Genomic DNA, 19,789 nt, shown 5'->3' with positions numbered 1-19,789 from the left:
CTTAAAAGCAACAATGGCCACCAGATTTCTATTCAATCAGATTAGCAACTCCAAGGGGAGCAGAGCTCCTTTGCCCAATTGATACCTAGGACTGATTTGTTTGTCCCAGCTTTGGTCACATGCCTATCTCTGAACAAATCATGTGATCAAGGTGAGGTACCTGAGTCTACTGGGGTTGGGATGGAATCAGTGATAGGTGGCTCCTTGAAGGAATTCTGACCAGGCAAAAGCATGTTCCCTACACATCCCAACAACATACTTCTAGAAAAACAGTTAAGTATTTATTTAATAAGGTTGTTTCTTATACACTTCCCTTAATGGGGTTAATATTCTCACACTAAACCTCTATAATTCTATCAAGGTCAACAGAGGGTCAGACAGGCATATCCTCCCTTTTGGTATGGCTTAGTTGGGTTGTTTAGGTCAGATTTCTGGAATACACTGGAATTCATGCAGGTGGTGACTTCAATTATATGTGGGATCTAAAGAACAAAATAAATGAAGAAGCAAAACAGAAACAGACTCATAGATACAGAGAACAAACTGATGGTTGCCAGAGGGGCGGAGTGGTGAGAGAGTGGGTGAAAAGGTGAAGGGATTGAGAAGTACAAATTAGTAGTTGCAAAATAGTCATGGGGATGTAAAGTATAGCTCAGAGAATATAGTCAATAATATTGCCAGGTGGGTAGTAGACTTATCAGGGGAATCATTTCATAAATTATATCAATGTCTAACCATCATGCTATACACCTGAAACTAAAATAAAATAATATGGAATGTCAATTATAATTTAAAAATTAAAAATTTAATTTAAAAAATCAGTTACTTATAAAGATATGAGCATGGGTACAGATATGTACAAGAGGGGTTGAGGCACCCAGAATATAGCAGCATCAGGAAGCTATCAAAACTCCTTGATCTGAAGGGCCATGATTTTGCCAATAGAGCTGTGGAGTTGAAACCCCCCTCCCTCCCCCCACCCCCAGCAAAAGCTATAGTTTGGGGAAAGCACCTGCTCCTAGGAAGCAGCCCTAAAAGAAGGAGAATGTGTATGAGGGGGGTGTGGGGGGTGGAGGGAATATCCTGATGGCTCTCTTCTCCCAGCCTCCTATTTTCTGGCTTGTGCTAGAAGAGTCGGGGAAGATGAGTAGGTGATACAGTTGGTGCTGGCGGGTTCCCTGTAACACAGAGCGAGAAGGAAAGGGTGAAAAATTGATCTAGAGGAGCAGAGAGAGAATAACCAGCTCATTGGTGTCAGTGTATCAGACACCAGTTAGGTGGTGGCCCACATTCCGCCATTGACATGCCCATCTACACACACCTCTCCTTGTTCACTGGCCATGGTGGACTGACCCAATGATAGAGATGGTTGACTCAGCACACCAAAAAATGATCCTCCCTGGGTTTCGATCTTGAACAAAAACGTAGAGTCTTCAGCGTACAGGACTGAATCATATGTAGAAGCACCCAGAGAGAAAGCCCTACAGTTTCTGCTGCTGAAGTCCCATGAGCCTCCCTGGTCCTGCCCTTCCTGAAGCTTGGTTTTTAAGTTGCATCTCTAATTGTATGAGTTCCCCCAATATTATTTAAATAAGTTCTGCTTTTCATTGTTAGCCAAAGTGGTTTTCTCTTGCTTGCAACTAAAAAGAGGTTAATTAAACATTTAGGATAGACTTTTTAGTCTATACACGGAAGAGGACTAGATGGCTCATAGCCTTCAGATAGTCTATAAAAATACTAATTTCCTCTAATGAGGTTTTGACCCTCATGGTGCTGCCATACATTTGAATGCAGAAATTCTGTGTAGCTCCCAGAAAGAAACTCACTACAGACTGATTCATTAGCCTGTCAGCATAACCATTATTGCTTTTCTCATTTTCGTATAAGTATATTTCTAATAGCACATGATCTCACTCATCTAGGGGAAATAATGAACAACATAGACTGATGAACAAGAACAGACCCAGAAACAAGGAGGCATGGATCAGACTGTCGGGCCTCAGAGGGAGGGTATAGGAGGGTGGGGGTAAGGGGAGAGATCAACCAAAGGACTTGTGTGCATGTATATGAGCCTAACCAGTGGTTAAGGACAACAGGGGGGTAGGGGCATGCGTGGGGAGGGGTGTGGGATGGGAATGGGGGGATGAGGACAAATATGTGATACCTTAATCAATAAAGAAATTAAAAAAAGTAATAAAATAAAAAATAAAAAAAAATAAAATAAAAAAGAAAGAAATTCTGTGTTGCTGATTAATGCCCAGAACTTGCTCTTTCACAATCACTGCAGTGACATCCTGGTGTCAAAGTTGAGGAGCTTAAAGGAGACAAGTTCCTAAATAAAAGATCATTACTTTCAAAATGATGTCATGCAAAAAAGGACCATAGCCAAAGGTCAAATTCATCTCAAAAGCAATTTGGGGTCAGTCCTCACAAAGGTGAATAAGAAGCCATGGGCCACAATGATTTCAAAACTATTACATTCAACCTCTCCATTCATCTGCAAATGGTTCTTAGTTTATTGCTTGTTTCCTTGTCCTGTCCTTCATGAACTGGCCCAAGCTGATCTTTAGCTCTTTCCCATCTACATCCTTTCCGCACCTGCCTTCTCATCCACTAGACACGATGTATGCACTGAGCTAAATGGCAGTAGGACACACAGCCGTCCCTGGCTTGATGGAGATTATAATCTAACATGTATTAAAGCTAATTCATAAGGGAGTATGAAAATGCATTTTAATGGGAGGATTATCTTGTGACCTATTAGAACACAGGGAGAGGGGGACAGGTAAAAGTGAGGTAGGGAGAGCAGAAGTCTCCAGGAATAACTGGAGATCAAATTTGATCCCCACATTGCAACCCAGGAGCTTTCCAACTCAAGAGAACTGACTTGAGACAGAGCTTCAGAATGACACCCTCCCAGCATTACATCTATCCACCACTTGCCATCTTTACCTTCTATTCCCACAACCCTCAGCTACAATAATGGTTAACCAACTGAAAGAGACCCTCTGGGAACATCTGAAGGAGAATTCCTAATGGTGACCTTACTGAATCTTCTAGAGTTGACCATGGCTTTCTTCAGTGCTTTTTGGGGGAGAAAAACAAAACAAAACAGCTCTAAGCAAATTTCACCCTCTTAATTTACACTGTTATCCTCTGTATCATTTGTAATACCCACAGCATCACACTTCAAATGAATCTTGTCAGTGCCTGGAAGCCAGACATGGACCAACAATCCTCCTGTGACTCATGCCACAGGGATAAACACCTGACACCCTCCTCAAGGCAGGCTGTGTACGGCGAAATCTTAAATGGAGACCAGATGGTCTTTGGACACTGACTCAGCTCCCACAAAGCTCCCAGATGCCTGCAGTGGACAGCATTCCCTAGTAGACACTGAGTGCCTATAGACATGAACCCCACCCCTATGACATGACCCCGCATCCTCTTTCCTTTCTAATGCTCCTCAATCCCTTTCCCTCCCAAACCAGCCAGAAAAATCTGTTCAAGTCCCAGAGCTAAAAGCTTCACTTTTGCTCATTATGAGTTATGATCTAGCTCAGAGTTAATCTAATTTTAGCCATGGTAGAAATGATACGTAATTCTGAGCTAGCCAGGGTGTGCAAATGAGGAACTGGCTTTTTAATTGTATTTAATTTTAATTAACTATAATTTTAATAGGTACATGCCTATGGACTAGGGGCTAACATATTAGACAGGACAGGTTTAGCTCTTTTTTTTTTTTTTTTTTTTTAGTTAATCTTCACCAGAGGATATTTTTTCCATTGATTTTTAAAGAGAGTGAAAGGAAGAGAGAAAGGGGAAGAGAGAGAGAGAGTGAAATATCAATGTGAGAGAGACACATTGGCTGGTTGCCTCCTGCATGTACTCCCGACCAGGGCCAGGGACCAAACCTGCAAACCAGGTACATGCCCTTGACGGGAAACCCAATCTGAGACCCTCTGGTGGATGGGCCGATGCTCTAAACCCTGGGGCACACTGGCCAGGGCAAGGGCAGGTTTAGCTCTTAATGCTCAAAAACTAACTAATTTCCTCTTATTTTTCCTTCCAATTCCTCCTGACTTCCTTTTGATATCCCTGAGACAACAAACTTGAAATGATCTAGATTTATAGTGGGAAAAGTGAGGACATTAATATTTCAAAAATATAATCTCATCACATTTATCCTGGCCCCCCCCCCCAAAAAAAAAAAAAGAATTTACTGTAATCCAGGGCATGGAGTTCTTTGCCCCTGGCTGTCTAAGGTTGACTTGAGAGGCCTCAGGAGCAACATTCTGTCCTCTCATGGTCACTTCCTCGTTCTCCCAGAAAGGTCTCTCCTGGTAGAAAAGAAGGACTCAGCAGAGTCTAAGAAGAAAGAGAGAAGTGAACATAAAAATACAGGGATGGGCAAAAGTAAGTTTACAGTTGTCAGTACTCGAAACACAACATTTATTCTTGTATTATTATTTTTTTAAATATGTTTTTATTTATTTTAGAAAGAGAGGAAGGGAGAGGGATAGAGTGAGAGAAATACCGATGAGAGAGAATCATCAATTGGCTGCCTCCTGCATGCCCCCTACTAGGGATCAAGCCTGCAACCCAGGCATGTGCCCTGACCAGGAATCAAACCAGTGACCTCTTGGTTCCTGGGTGTATGCTCAACCACTGAGACACACTGGCCTGGCTACTCATATGTTATTATTTATTTGTGTATTATATATTTCCCCATACAAACAAGTGTAAACTACTTTTGCCAACCCCCATATATCACCGTCAAAGGAGGAGGACAAAGGGAAAGCCCACCTAAACAAATGAGATCCTTTCTGTTTCCTTTTTCATAAAATGCCCTAAAAATATTAAGTGACTATTTTGCTTTCAAAATATCAGGCAGCAATTGTCAGGCAGAACCCACCATTGCCATTTTTTTACTCTACTATAATTCACATTGCACTGCTACGACTGCTATTTCATGTGACATTCCCAAGGATATTTTAAATGATGATAAAAAAGACAGTTATGTCAACTTCTTGAATTTTACTATTATTAACAATAATAACAACCAGATGTGCAAAAAGAGGCAATGTGTCCTTTTTCCCATTTATCTCATTTTAGTCCTCTATTATGATTTCTTTAGCTGCCACTGTAGCTTTCAAAAAGCTAGTTCAATTACTGAAGTACTACCCATTAAATGAGAAATGATGGCTTTGCCAAAGAAATCAGCTATTATTTCGAAATAAAAAGCATAGGCAAAGATACTGCTAACCCTCAATGAATTTCCAGAAGTCTTAACACCTTTTCAAAGCCATTGTGAACAACAGAACTAAGTTGATGCTTTTGAAATCGAACAAATTGCTAAAGGCATGAAAGTGACAACACCTGTAAACAGCTAGGTTTTCTCAATTATCTAATAAAAGCATTCATGTGCAAACAAGGTAATGTTTAAGCACCTATATGCCAATTGTTCAAGCATTGGAGTCCTGGTTACTTTCCTTGGTATTCATCTGAACAAGGAAGGCGAGGCCCCCTGTTTAAGAAGGGCCGTGCCCACTCCCTGAAGGCGGCCTCTTGGGGTGGCCCAAAGCAGTGAGAGGTCATGCAGGGTCAAGAACATTTTGGCAAAAGTTTATTTCCGTAAATAAAAGAAATGAGGGAAAACATGTATTGGCAGGGCGCCCAGACTTCCCTTTAACAAACACATGATCTCAGTTAGCCCAAGCTTACATGTCACTTTCCTTAAAGAAAACCTCCCTGATCACCCTCCGAAGGATCTCCAACACCCTTCCCCAGGGTCCTCTGCCTCACACCCTATTCAGGTCCCTCAGAGCATTCATTTTCATTTGAATTATGCGCTTCTTCGTTCCCTTGCAGGTGTGCGGCACTGAATTGTAAGCTCCATGATGATGACTCTCCACTCCCCAGAAGCAGGCTGCCTGGGTTCCCGTTCCAGGTGGGTCTGTCACCGGCTGGGTGACCTGTGTAAGTTTCTTCACATCTTTGGGCCTCCCTCTTCTTGCCTTATGTAAAATGGGAGGAGTCAGTGAGCTAATGTACTTAACACTTTGAAGATTGTGTGTCACTAAGCAAAAGCTGCTTAAATATTAGTTATCATTGGAGACCTAGCTTGAGGCTCAATAAACGCACGCTAAATGAACAAATTTAATTCTCACAATAGTTCTACCAAAAAGATATCATTGTTTCTAAGTCTACCGATGAGTAGCCCCACCCTCAGAAGCCAGCCAAGATCACACACTAGTTAACTGTCCTGGACCATGTCCAAGTAACTTCAAGCAATCCGTATTTCTCAGCCCAAATGTCCTGGTTTCATGTTACTCTTCATGTTGACTTTATTTTCATTGTTTCCCAGCCATTAGTGAAGTTTTGCAGCCTAACTCTATTATGGGGTATTAAAGGGAAAATCAGTAGTAGATTCTTGAGCCTTAGTGTAAAAATCTGGAGAGTGGTGCCCCCTGCTGGAGGCCTGCGAGGGGCTCCCAAAGTGAGGGGATCCTGGGGACAGGAGTTGGATTATAGGAGAGGAATCTAGGATCCTATGTCAAGGCACCTCTCCCCAATGTAAGGCTTGGAGAAGCTGGGCTTTATTTATTAAGGACTTGGCAGTTTCTTTTCAAAATTTTTGCTGTTTCCACAAGAATACTGCTAACAGGTATTATCCTCTTTGTGGAAGAGCTTAAGTGCCCTCCCGCCCCCATCACAAATGTGGAGCAGGATTGTAGTGTAAACTGAAGATCCATTTGATCCAAAAGATAGCAGTCCCCTGACTGAGGCCTGGACTCAGGTTCCTGCTGCTCTGAGTCCTGGTCCCCCCACTTCCCGGCTCAGGCAACCTATTCACTATCTCTGAGTTGGGAAAAGAGAAGTAATCAGAACTGCCTCGTTGGGTTGTTGTATAGTTAAAACAAAGTCTGTACACCCCCCTGGGGCACACAGAGCTGAGGTCCTACTTCCTTTGCTCAGAGAGGTGTCTCTTGGGTCCTCGCAGGTAGTCCCCCACATCTCAGAATCAGCAGCTGCGCAGCGTGTCATTCCCACTCTCCACCTCTTCTGCCTCTCTCTCTGCTGCATCTCTCCGACGGATGCTTCTACCGGCTTCTTCCATTTTTAAGGTTTCCTGTGATTGCATTGGCTCCAGCACATAATCCAGAATAACTTCCCCTGCTTTAAGGCCAACTGATTAGTCATTTTAATTCTGCAAAGTCCCTTCACAGCAGTACCTACATTAGCACTTGATTAATGAACCAAGGTCAGGAATCTTGGGGGCACATCTTAAGGATTCTCCCTACAACAGTATCTTCTCATTAGAAAAATATCTACTGAGATCCATGAAGCTGGTTCTTTAAATTAGTCCCTGTGCTTGTGGATGACTAGCCAGTAGACGGAGATATATTCAACAAAAAACTAGATGCCTTTTTTTCATTTTCTAATATACAAGTGCTGAGAGACTCTACCCATATAAATAAGTGAAAGATAATGGAAGGACTTTTGTTATAGCAATGTGAACAAGTTTTTTAAACTCCTTCTAAAAAAAATAAAAAATAAACTCCTTCTAAAATGTTCTCCAAAAATATCATGAAGTGGTATATTATTTAAAGTTTTTTTCTTAATGATCCACCAACTAAAAAACTACTGAGCATCTCCAATTCTGTAGAAAGCAAAGAATTAAAAACCATCTGTCTTGCCCTAACCGTTTTGGCTCAGTGGATAGAGAGCATCAGCCTGTGGACTGAAGATTCCTAGGTTCGATTCCGGTCAAGGGCATGTACCTTGGTTGCAGGCACATCCTCAGTAGGAGGTGTGCAGGAGGCAGCTAATAGATTTTTCTAACTCTCTATCCCTCTCCCTTCCTCCCTGTAAAAAAATCAATAAAATATATTTGAAAAAAAACAACAACAACAAAAATATCTGTCTTGCAATAGGCTTTTTACCCAATCATCCTTATTCACAGTTTCTGGGATTTACACCAAAAAGCATTGACAAGACTTCTTGAGTGACTCCACAAGGTCTATTACTCTTTTACTTTTGAAGATAACGAAAATAACTTTTTGGTGCAAATAAGTTTGGGGAGAAAAAAATGTTTTATTCCCCAGCTGTGGCTTACTATGTAAGCAGTATTTTTAAATGTAGGTGCCCAAGCTCCAAAGGTGCCCTCCCCAACAACAACCAAAGACTTCTTTTACTATACATTAGCTACCAAGGAAAGATCCAGAAGTGGTTTAATTACAAAAATCTAAGTTAACCTACAACAAGAAGTATTTTTTCTCAGATTGGCAACAATAAGAATGATAAAAAGACTTCTTCAACACTACTCAAAACTAAAAAAAAAAAGAAAAGAAAAACCTAGTCCCAAGAGGCTAATAAGCTATTGCAAAGGCAACATAATCTCGATAGACAACCACAGATGGAGCAGAGACAGACTGTTAGGAACTGGATGGAATCTAGATTATATAGTCCAACCTCCTGAGAGTCCACACAGCTACAACCAAAGCCAGAATTCTTTCCTAAGCCCACCAGACAATTTGCCTGTCACTGTCTCAAACACATCCCCAGTTACAAATTGATTGCCTGCCTCATCTGCAAAAATCACTCTTCATTGCCTGCTCAGCAAAAATTGATCCTTTAGTTTTGCTTTGCCAAGTGGCATGATATTAAGCTTCGCCAGTGGAGGGCACTAGAGAGATATTACCGGAGGAAGGGGTTTTCTTCTCTAGTTCCCAGGTGCTTTCTGGGCAGGCTCCTAAAGCTCAGGTGACTTCTCCAGGACCCTACAGTGCCTATTCCAGCTCATGCCGCATCCCAGCTTTTCCAGGGCCCAGCATCTGTGATACCCAGCAGCCAGCAGCTCCCCTTGCCACCCCTTTCTAGGAGGTTCTGTAGCACAGTGCCTCCAGTGAGGTACCTCCCGGTCAACAGAGTTCCCTGGTATCCTAAAGGGAGAATTTCCAAGTTCCAGAGGGTCCATTTCCAGCAACTTCTACCAGAGCAACACAAGGTGACTTCTCTGCCAATCACTGAACCTCAGTCACGCCTTCTCCACCTGGGGGTCAGGGAGAGGCCTCTTCCTTGGGCACCCTACCTCAGCCCTAGATGTAATGGCTGCTCTCCACACCTGCTATTCCTGCATTCTTTGTTCTCTTACTTTTTACTAGTCAATCCTTTGTAACTCCAATTCCCTGTTCTAATTGATAATTCTTTTTAAAATATATTTTTAATGATTTCAGAGAGGAAGGGAGGGGAGAGAGAGAGGTAGAAACATCAATGATGAGAGAGAATCATTGATTGGCTGCCTCCTGCACAACCTCTACTGGGGATCAAGCCCGAAACCCGGGCATCGTGCCATGACCAGGAATCAAACGGTGACCTCCTGGCTCATGGGTCGATGCTCAAACACTGAGCCACACCGGCTGGGCATAATTGACCATTCTTTACACTAAACTCCCCCTATTCAAACTTCTGTATTGTGTCCCTCTCTTGGTTGGACCCTGAGGTAGCCCTACAATCAGACACCTCCAAGAGAACTTCCCTCCACTCAGCTTAGGTATGTCTTTTTAAGATTCACAGAGAAGGAGGTTTTTAAAGATGTTATAGTTTCTCCATTTAACAGATCACATTATCTGAGATGAATTAATATTATTTTTAGCAAATTCTCTCATTACACAGAATGAATAATCCCAATCCATTTAGCTTTTTGGCATAAATTCTCGTTTGATTCATTCAGCACTTTTCATTGGTCTTTGGGGAGCTCCTCAATATGAAGAGGGTTTCTGTGATCTGAGACAGACTTCCCGGCATGCTGCTGTGCACTTCTGTTATAATAATTACATTTTCACAAACTGTGAAAAGTAAGAAACATGCTGATGCAAAGGTAAAATTCTCTAAATGGGTAGGAAAGGCACTCTTGCTTTTATCTTCCTTTATTAAAAATGGAAGTGTGTAAAGCATAGGAGGAAAGAAGCGAGACCACAAAATGTTAAGCAACCTAATCAAAAATAGAAAAGAAGCTGGTAATGCTTAAACATAAAATGACAATATGGAAGTGAGAATAAGGGATCTGTACAGCTTATAGATCTAAATTCAGACTTTAAAAAAGATTTCTAGTTGCCCTTGGGATTATCTCAAGGAACTTAAAATACAGAATCATCATTTGAATCAATCCCATGTTTGCCATTGTCTTCTGAAAGAAGCCCAAAGAAATTCTTCAATACTTCAAGGTCATTTTCTATGGCAAGGGCAGTAGAATTCTGCAGCCAATGTAAGTTGATTCAGCAGCTGTAATAACATGAAGCCATCTGCAGTCCTACATGAAGTATGCAAATGAGAGAAAGCAAAGGTCTAGCATTGGATACATGATCTTAAATTCTATACTTCTCTTAGCTTTCTATCTGTTTACCTCTGGTGAGGTCTGAGTCATTCATTCCCTTTTTAAATAGTAACTAGAGGCCCAGTGCATGATTGAATCATACACGTGTAGGGTCCCCTACATGCTTACGCTTTTCGCGGTGGAGCCTGGTGCTGGAGCAGACAGGCACCCAGCTCCCACGCTTATGATGGTCCGCGGCCGCTGAGGGGGGCTACCCTGCTGTTGAGAGGCGCAGGGGGCGGGACTCCAGCCCCCTGCGCCTCTCAACGGCCGCTGAGGGGGGCTGCCGTGGACACCTGGCTACCCTGCCGTTGAGAGGCGCAGCTGGGTGTCCGAGGCAGGCCCCCTCAGCGGCCGTGGATCTGGCCGTTGAGAGGCACCTCTCAACAGCAGGGTAGCTCCCCTCAGTGGCAGCGGATCCGTGCCTCTCAATGGCCAGATAGGCCACCCCGAGTCCCGCCCCCCAGCCTCCTGCCACCCAATCGTGGGCGTAGCGGAGTGATGGTAATTTACATGTTACTCTATTATTAGATAGGATGGAGTGTCTGGAGATACAGACTTGAACTTGAATGATAGGAGCAACCTGCTCTGGCCACTTGACTATTTCTGAATCCTTTGATCTACCAGGTGCTTTGGGGATTTACTCTCCTCCCTAAAAAACCAAGATCACCCAGTAGTTTACTCCCTCAGTTCCCACCTCCAGGCTCCTAAGCATTGTGACTGTCTCAATGATGTGGGTTGTCCTCTAGCCCCAAACCCATTCCTGTGCCACCAGCTCACAGCAAATGACCTCATCCAGTTATGTGGAAACCTGAAGCCATACAGCATTTAAGCCCTTTCATTTCCTTTCCTTCCTCCTCAACATTTATTCTGACTTGTCCCCCTCATTCTCTCCACCTCCTCCCTCATATCTCATCAGTGACATGGATATGAATTTGTCTAACATCTTTCAAATCAGTGCCCTGAATCTCGTTCGTTATTTATGCTTTGTGTTGTTGAACAGCCTAAGCCTTTAGGGCCACGGTCAGCAATCTATGGGGTGTATATAGCCTACAGACACAATTTGTTTGGGTCAAACAATATTTCTACACATTTATAATTAGTTGCCAACATTAAAAATTGGCACTTTCATATAAGACTTTAAGTTTCCAGCTTCTCTTGAAAGTTTGGAACTTCTGCAAACTTTAGGTCCTTATAATTCCTGACATCAGTGAGCTGGAGCTGAGTAGTAGCTGCCCCTTTAAATGGGCTCAATTCCCACCACTCCTTATTATCTCTTACACATACCTGCTTCATTCTTTTACATTACTTACCTTACCCAATAAGCATTTGAGTTTTCAACTCATGCCTTAGAATATCTGAGAGGATTTCTGAAGGAGGTAACTAGGAAAAGAAGATTCTAGAGTGAAGATAAATATGAGCAAGACTAGGACTTCTCACCCTATCTGTGCCCCACCTAGAAAGAGGTGTCACCTCCTGAGAATAGAAGAACAGAGCAATCTGCAGATCTGAGAGCAGCGGGAATGCACTCACCTGCATGGCCATACTGCTAAAGAGATGCCAGAAGCCCCCCCATAGAGGAATGATTGGTTATGAGAACCCGACCAAAACCTCTATGCCCCAAGTGTGGCAGAGAAGTATCAGCCAGCTGCTGGAGATGCGGGGCTCTGAGGAAAGAAAGACAGGTGCTTGTCAGCCACCGGTGATAATTAGGTCCGATCCCAAATGTGAGTTAACTGTAGAGGATGGAGGGAACTCCAAGGGCTGTGATTAAATTTTTTCTAGTAGCATAAAATAGGAGCATGGAGATAGAAATTGGCTTATGACGTAGAAGAAAAAGTAAGTGACAAGACTTGTTCCTCTGAGTTTGTGGAAGAGCATCTACAGATAGCTAGGTATTCACCTTGAGGCCAGGAAGGGAAGGGACTCTGGGAACAGAGCATGGGAGCATGAGCTTTATGTATTCAGAGCAGCACAATCAGTTCATTTTGACTGTGGTCCAGAGGTCAACATGGGACTAGATAAGAGAGGATACTAAGAGATCAGAGGCAGACAACAGCCTGAACATGGAAGATATAAAATAAAATGGAGTTTTGCTTCAGGCAAGAGAAACAATTAAACAGAACCCTAAATGTTGAGCAAGTTGGAGTAGATGGGAAAAAAAATAAATTCAATGTTAGCCACGCTGACTTTGAGATAAATCCGGGACATACAAGTGACAATGTGGATACATTAATCTGGTTCTCAGGAGAGAAATCTGGGTTGCCAATATGTATGTGTGTGTCATCAGCCTATAAATGGTCATTGAAGCCATGGGGTAGATAGAATCATTCAAGGAGTGTGTCAACTGGAAGAAAGTGGGAAAGAATCTTGAGGGAAAAGCCTGCACTTAAGTAATGATCAGAGAAAGAGGACCCCCACAAAGGAGATTTAAAAGGAGCTTTTAGAAAAGAAGGAAATACAAGAAGGCAACCTCATGGGGAAACAAGGGAAAAGAAAGAGTCAAGAAGTGGCCCAAGCCCTAGCTGGTTTGGCTCAGTGAATAGAACGTCGGCCTGTGGACTGAAGGGTCCTGGGATTGATTCCGGTCAAGGGCACATGCCCGGGTTGCAGGCTCGATCCCCGTGCAGGAGGCAGCCGATCAATGATTATCTCTCATCATTGGTGTTTCTATCTCTCTCTCCCTCTTCCTTCCTCTCTGAAATCAATAAAAATATATTTTTTAAAAAAGAAGTGGCCCAAAATAATCACAAGTGCATAGATTAGTTTAAGTAAGATTAATATATATGAGGAGTGGGTGGGCAATTAGGAAGTGGAGACTGTGTATAGATAACACCAAGAAAATTTAGCGATGGATGGAGGAGAGAAATGGAGATATAGCTGGAAGGAATTCGGGAGTCAAAAAAGAGTCATTTTGAAGTTGGGGGAGAACTGAGTATGTTCAAAGGAATCAAGCAGAGAAAAGGGTGAAGAGGAAGGAGACAACTTTTTTCTTTGATTTTATTGAATGAGCATTTCTACAGCACCTAATGTGTGCCAACACTCTTCCAATCACTTTACCACTATTAACTTATTTAATCTTTATAACAACAAAGTTAAATAAGTATTAGTATTATCCCAATTTTCAGATAGGGAAACTGAGGCATGGGAAGTTAAGAGATTCGTCCAAGGTCACACAAGTACTAAGTGACAAAGCTGGGATCCAGTCCCAGGCAATGTCTCCAGACAATGCTTCCAGCACTAACGCTAGAGAGCGGGAGGGAAAGACTCAGTTCTGGGCACGCTGGCTGGCTGCTGGCGGTGTTGGAAAGCAGCTGATGTTGGTAACCATGAACTTTAACCTGGTTGCAATCAAAGCCAGCTACAGAGCGTGCAGAGCCAAGCGCACAATGAAAACCAGGCCCTTTATTCGAAAAGCAGAAAGAGGATTGCTAAAGGTACTGCAATACACGACTTGTCTTTCCCCATCGTGGTGTTTTTTATTTGCTCTTTAAGATTGCACTCACTAGGCCATGGGACACTCTCTGGAGGAGTGGAGACCCTCACAGGGCCCAAGGACCCAGCCCCATGACTCAGTGTTGTGTGTGTGTGTGTGTGTGTGTGTATGTGTGTGTGTGAGTGTGCCACCAACTACTGTGTTTGGCCTCCCATCAGCCTCTGGACCTAGACCCCTTCCCACAGTCCCACCCTGACCTATGGCAAACTGATGACCTTCAAGGGATTCAACCTCCACACAGATGCACCTGGTACCTGGATGGAGGGTCAGGAGAGGCTCACCCCCACCTCGTCACTTGTCAAATATGCTGCAGGGCAGCCAGCCCATAAGGACACCATGGTGAGGCCACTGAAAACGCAGCCCACACAGAACATGTGCCCAACCTCTGGCTGCTCATCAAAGCAGCTGTTGGCTTCCAGACTCAGACCAAACACCTCGGCTACCTCCCCAGCTCCAGCCATCCAGGTCCCCCCAGGCTGGGCTCCCCAGAAAGAACCCCCAGCCCCAAAACCAAATATGTGAATATTTAACAACACAATAAGACAAAACTCGAATACAAGATAGTTTCATGACTAACTTAAAAGAGTTATGAAACTGGACAAAGAGAGGGCGTGGGCTGAGGGCCGAAACAGCTGCAGCATTTCAGAGACACATATGCTGAGGGAACATTTCAGCTCAACTCTTGCTGCTCATTCACACACCCAAATAAATTTGTGTCTCATTAAACAGGTATCATACCTGGTGTTCATCTTGTCACGTGCAGACCAAATATCTTGCTTCCGGAAACGAAGGTGGAAAATAAGCCTGTGGATTTCCTTCCGGAAACAGATGGTAACTGATCTGGTTGTGCTCATCTCTGTCTCAAGTATCCACTTTGTCAAGTTCCCACCCGACTCCAGCAGTGATTACTTCAAATTTACACCATTTTGACTGTAAAGTCAGCTTTGATTCTAAGATAATCATGATACACTCAATCCATGACTAGATTCAACTGAGAAGAAATTCCTTTAACCTTTTGCACTCGAATGTCGAGTGTGACTCGACACGGTTAACATTAGAATAAAGGAATTGAGGAAAAAGCAAGCGAGTGCAAAGGGTTAATGGGGCAAGTTTCCAGAACATTCCTCCTCCCCAACTCTCCCCCCCCCCCCCCCCCCCCCGCCAAAAGGTGGCCATTGTGGCCCTGGGTCTGGGAGAGGCCAAGCGTCCCTGGGTCCGGGTGCGACCATGTGTCCCTGGATCCGGATGAGGCCTCGTGCACATAGGCCCGGGTGAGGCCACGTGCCCCTGGGTCTGGAAGAGGCTAAGCGTCCCTGGGTCCGGGTGAGACCATGCGTCCCTGGATCCGGATGAGGCCTCGTGCACCTAGGCCCGGGTGAGCCCAAGTGGCCCTGGGTCTGGGAGAGGCCAAGCGTCTCTGAGTCCGGGAGAGACCATGTGTCCCTGGATCCAGGTGAGGCCTTGGGCAACTAAGCCCGGGTGAGGCCACGTGCCCCTGGGTCTGGGAGAGGCCAAGCGTCCCTGGGTACGGGTGAAGCCAGATCCTGGGTCCGGGTGAGGCCATGCGCCCCTGGATCCATCCGGGTGAGGCTGGGTCCCAGGCCCGGGTGAGACCACGCGCCCCTTGGGTATGGGTGAGGCCACTACAATATGCTAACATCAAAGAAGTCCTTGTTGAGGAAGAAAGTTCTGAGCTAAAATTCTCAGAGATTCTGCCCAATTTTAAAATGTCTTTGAAACATCAGACAACAATTGAGAAGCAAAAAGATCTCTCTGGCATCCTGTCACCTCAGCTTTTCCCTATGGAATCTTTAAACAGATATGAAAGGATTGGATGATATTATCTCTCTTTGGAACTGGCAATGAAAAATTAGCAGTTATGCAATTTAAACAAAAAATAGCTTTAGAAATTATAGGCCCTTCCAAAATTGATTGAATTTGAAGAAAAATGTGTACCTTTTTATTACCTCTGAACTCAAGGAAACTGAACTGAATGGATGCCTATATTGAACCAAGAATAGCAGTCTATTTAAATGATATAAAATAGTGCTGATTTTCATGGCTCTTAACTAAAAATTCATTTCCCTCACTCTTAAGCCTAAATCACATTCAATTCTATCACTCTACGGAATGATTGTGACTCGAAGACTTTTATAATCTAACTTTTACTGATGGCCTATATGTTCTAAAAAGCTGAGCTGCCTTTTCCCAAAGAGAAATGGGAGTGGGGTTAATCCAGCTTATTTGAAGGGCTGCTAACTCCCAACTCCCATCCAACTTGGCTTAATACAGACCACAGGTAAAAGCATTCTGCTTAGAATCTTTGAACTGGGTGAGACTCTAGCGATCATCTTATACAATGTTCCATTTGCTTCATGAGTTTCACACGCTTGCAAATGAGTAATTCTTTTTCTAAATGTAAAGCAAGGCACACAAAAAAATAACCTCGGAGAACCAAAAGTGCCTGATTGGATATGGAAAAACAGCAAGCATCCTCTACCTCTAGCATGGAGATGATTGTATTTTCATCAAATGTATATATACATTCAAATATATATATACACACACACATATATACACACACACACACACATACATACACACACTCTCAGTCAATTATTTAACTTTAAATACTGTGTTGTGACCCAAGTAAAAAAAAAAAAGTATCAGTATTTATTATTATATAAGCACTGTTTTCCCCAAACTGTTTCAAGCTACACCATATAGTCCATCATGTTAAAGACACAAACTAATGTGAGTTTACTCTGACATTTCTCCCAAAGAATAATAAAGAAAAGGAGATAATATCTCATTCCCTTCTTAAAGGAAAAATGCTTGATTTTGTTGGGGAAGAAATATTTCTCCTCTGCTCTTCTAAGTTTTTCTGCCTGGTTTAAGAATTAAATCGATATGATATGGACTGACAGGAAAAATAAAATTTAATTTCATACATATGGGGGCTCCATAAGAATATGGGGGTCCACAAGTTGGTCAGGAAATTGTGGCTGAAGGGAAAGGGGTGGGAGTCTGGGTCTTCCAAGGGGAGAAAGGCAATTCACATGGAGATAGAAACACAAATACTTGGTAAACAAATGTTTGCAAACTGATGCAGAGACAATGGGACACAGAGAAGACTTTGGTCTTTGCCCCCACAAAACCCAGCCCCATATTTTGTGTAGATATCTCTGGCGATAGTGCTCTTCCTGTTGATACCAGGCCCTTTATCTAAATGGTATCAACTGTGTGGGTTCTATTTTTCTCACCAAGTCTTCTCACTGTCCTTAACATGGTTCTCATTTAATGACTACCTTCTGGAACCATTACACTGAACCAGAGGATTTACCAAAAACACATGCCGTGTCTGAATTTTGGTACCCAAAGTTGATTTCAAAAAATTATGCCGTGTTGCTGCTGGAGTGCAGTGCACATTATACACTCATGATTTTTTATAAAGTTCTCCCAGGTACCTTAAGGAGCGCAGTAAACGCACACAGCCTTTGCCCTCCAGGAAATTACAGTTTAAAAGGGGCAACAAACTGAGGAATCAGCAAAGCGATCATTCCACTCTGACCCCTTGGAACTGACAGGTGTCATTAAAAGGAAGGGTTAGGCTACAGAAGGACGTGCTGTCCGTGAATAATGGAGACCTCAATGCTGGCTCTTGCCATCAACCATGTGTTGGACCCCAGCACGCCACTTCCTTTTTCTGGCTCTCAGTTTTCTCTTCTGAGAAATAAACCAAATGTGGATTGCATGGTAGAGACATCCCTTCAAGGTCTAAGTTCGTGGAGGAAATGCACACAATAAATACAAGAGACTTAGCATCCACCGTGCGGACATTATGGAACGTGTCATTAAGTCCCAGGAAGTAGGTGCAGCCCCATGTGCATTTCATTTGGAAAATCTGACTGAATCGCTGCATGGAGAAAGGGTCAGAAGTGTCTCGGCTCCCGCACTTCCATAAAAATAGTAAGATTGTGGCCCATATTCTGGGCCCCGGTTATTTGAATGCCAGGAACCTGGCCTTGGCCTTGTTTTCCAAAGGCTCTTTAGGTAAAACATCCTAATAAGCTGTCTGCCTTTAGTTAAGTTGTATACAAAAATGGCTTAATGGTAGGACAGGCAAACTCTTAAAAGGAGCACTCAAAAATCTGAGAGATTGCGTACAACCATGGCTCCTGCTCAAAGTCCCCTCACAAGAAGCTGAAGTGCTTTTGTGAACAGCTGAAGGTTCGCTGTTAGTGTATCCCACACAGAATGGCATGCTGAAGGCCAGGGGTCTGCATGCTCTCATCACAGGGGCCTTGGCCCCAACCCTAAACCGGACGGAAAGAGGGCATTATGCTAAGTGAAACGAGCCTGACACCGCAAGACAAATGCTACGTGAGCTCACTTACATGTGGAATCTAAAAAAGTCAAACTCATAGAACCAGACGGTAGAAGGGTAGTTGCCGGGGGTTAGGAGTGAGGGAAATGGGAAGATCTTGCTCAAAGAGCACAAACTTTCACTTATGAGATGAACAAGATCTGGAGATTTCATGTATGGCATGGTGACTATGATTAATAATACTGAACTGTATATTTGAAAATTTTTAAATTAAATCTTTATTGTTGAAAGTATTACATATATCCCCTCCTTCCCCCCATTAACCTCTTCTAGCCCACCCCAAACCCCTACCCCGGGCCTTCATTACCCTATTGTCTGTGTCCATGGGTTATGCATATGTGCATACAAGTTCTTTGGTTGATTACCTCCCACCCACCCACCCTCCCCCACCTTCCCTCAGAGACTCCGCAGTCTGTTCCATGCTTCTATGTCTCTGGATCTATTTTGTTCATCCGTTTATGTTGTTCATTAGATTCCACATGTGAGTGAGCTCATGTGATACTTGTCTTTCTCTGACTGCCTTATTTCGCTTAGCATAATACTCTCCAGATGTATATTTGAAATTTGCTGAGAGTAGCTCTTGAGTTCTCACCACGCACGCGTGCACACACACACAGACACACACACACACACACAGGTGACTATGTTAGGTTATTGATGGATGTATTAATTAACTTGATGATGGTAATGATTTTATACTGGATACCTATAGCAAACCATCACACTGTACACCTTAAATGTATGCAATTTTTATTTATCAATTACACTTCAATAATAGCAGCGTAAAAAAAAAGAGTGTGGGTATTATTACCGAGGAGCTAAACCTTGAGCCTGGCAAAGCCTAAGCTGACTGCAGAACTTATATAATTTATTTACTGCGTCTTCCATAACTCTAAAAATAAAGAGAAGGGGGAAATCCAGTTTGAGTCATTTTTAAACACCTCATAATGGCAGACATTTGAATTTCTTAACTGGAGCACAAGAGAGAAAAAGAAAACGAGATGGGTAGAGATTTAAATTCAATTCTTTTCTTCTATTGTGTGAGACTACAGCATCAACAACTGGCAACTGAGAGAAGAGATACATCATTATACTTATTTATAGCATTAACTACTTTACATTCATCCACACAGTGAAACTGTAAGAAAAAAAAATTATAAAGGGAGTGTGTGGTTCTTTCATTAGCTTGTCTGTAATACTGGATTGGTCCATAAATTAATGTGTATAAGAGGATGGGGGGAAAAAAGAACTCAAAGCTCTGCCATTGTAATTACAGCTCTTTAAATATCAAAAGACACAAAGAACGATTCCTTTTGAAAAGCCTACAGACTCTCTTGGCAAGACACTATTAATTACTTGCATAAATCTGCAGTTTGTACACCCAGCGCTATGGGTGTGACATTACTGCGTTATCCAGGCTCTGAACAGTCCCCATTGGTCTCCTCGTGGGTTTGTTTCAATTCTTGTTTACCAAGCGATTCCTCTGTAAACTTCGCCTTTCTGTTCAGAGGGAGTGAGCAGAGCTCTG

Source organism: Eptesicus fuscus, chromosome 19, assembly GCF_027574615.1.
Source record: "Eptesicus fuscus isolate TK198812 chromosome 19, DD_ASM_mEF_20220401, whole genome shotgun sequence".
In the NCBI taxonomy this organism is placed as follows: domain Eukaryota; kingdom Metazoa; phylum Chordata; class Mammalia; order Chiroptera; family Vespertilionidae; genus Eptesicus; species Eptesicus fuscus.
This window is presented reverse-complemented; position numbering follows the sequence as displayed.